Source organism: Mandrillus leucophaeus, unplaced genomic scaffold, assembly GCF_000951045.1.
Source record: "Mandrillus leucophaeus isolate KB7577 unplaced genomic scaffold, Mleu.le_1.0 Scaffold44, whole genome shotgun sequence".
In the NCBI taxonomy this organism is placed as follows: Eukaryota; Metazoa; Chordata; class Mammalia; order Primates; family Cercopithecidae; genus Mandrillus; species Mandrillus leucophaeus.
Window position 1 is genome coordinate 2114531 of NW_012104698.1, and position 1422 is coordinate 2115952.

Below are 1422 nucleotides of genomic sequence, written 5' to 3' on the forward strand. Positions count from 1 at the left end.
AAAGCATATTTAGGCAAATCAAACTGCTACAAATTAAAGACAAAGTGAAAAGCCTTGAAGCAGCTACACAAAAATAAAATATCTTACAAAGGGAACGAATAATTTGAATAATTCATCAGAAACTATGGAGGTCAAAAGACTGTGAAACTACATTTTCAAGTGTTGAAAGTAAAAAACAAAATCCATCACTTTTTTTCCAGTGCAAGTGTCCTTCAAGAATAAATGTGAAATAAAGACATTTTTAGATAAAACTAAGAGAATTTTTTTGTCAGCAGACCTTCATTCTAAGAAATGTTAAAGGAAGTTTCTCATACTGAAAGGAAATCATATCAGATGAAACTCATATCTTTAGGAAATCATAAGAGCGTCAGAAAAAATAAATACCTGACTCAATAAATAGACCTTTTTCTTCTAGTTAAAAAAAGTATATAAGATCACTTAAAATAAAAATTATAGTACTTTCTTGTGGGCTTTGTAAATGCATAGATATAATGCATATGTGAACTAGAGTATAAAAGATGGGGCTAAATGCATTCACATGATTACAAATTTTCTATATTTTACATGAAGTAAAATATTTTATATATTCATGAAATATACATTAAATATATTTTACATGAATTAGTGTAATATTAATTATAAGACATCTGTAGAAAATATAAAGATATATATGGCAATAACTAGATCAACCACTTAAAATGTAATAGGATATATCTAAAATCCCAATAAATAAATTAAATGAAATTCTAAAAATAATCATATAAATGTTAAAGAAGTTAGAAAAGGGAGAAGAGGATAACCACAACACTGACCAAAACAAAAGAAAACAGGAAACGAAGCAAAAACCAAAAATAATAAAAATGTACACCTAAGTCTAATCACATTGAAAATTACAATAAATGATAATGGACAAAATATTTCAAATGAAAGTAATTATTTTCTGAATGGATAAAAAAGCAAAACCCAATTTTACACTGTCTATAAAATAAATAATTTAGCTACAAAGACAGATATATTAAAAGTAATGGATAAAGAAAGATATGCTATGTACATAGCTTAAGAATGCTGGAGTGACTATATTAATATCAGACAAAATTGATTCAAGACAAAGAACATTGGCCAGTCGCCGTGGCTCACACCTGTAATTCCAGCACTTGGGAGGCTGAGGAGGGCAGATCATGTGGTCAAGAGATCAAGACCAGCCTGGCCAATATGGTGAAACCCCATCTCTACTAAAAATACAAAAATCAGCTGGGCGTAGTGGCATGCGCCTGTAGTCCCAGCTACTCGGGAGGCTGAGGCAGGAGAATTGCTTGAACCCAGGGGGTAGAGGTTGCAGTGAGCTGAGATCGCGCCACTGCACTCCAGCCTGGAGACAGAGAGAGATTTTGTCTCAAAAAAAAAAAAAAAAGAAAAGACAAA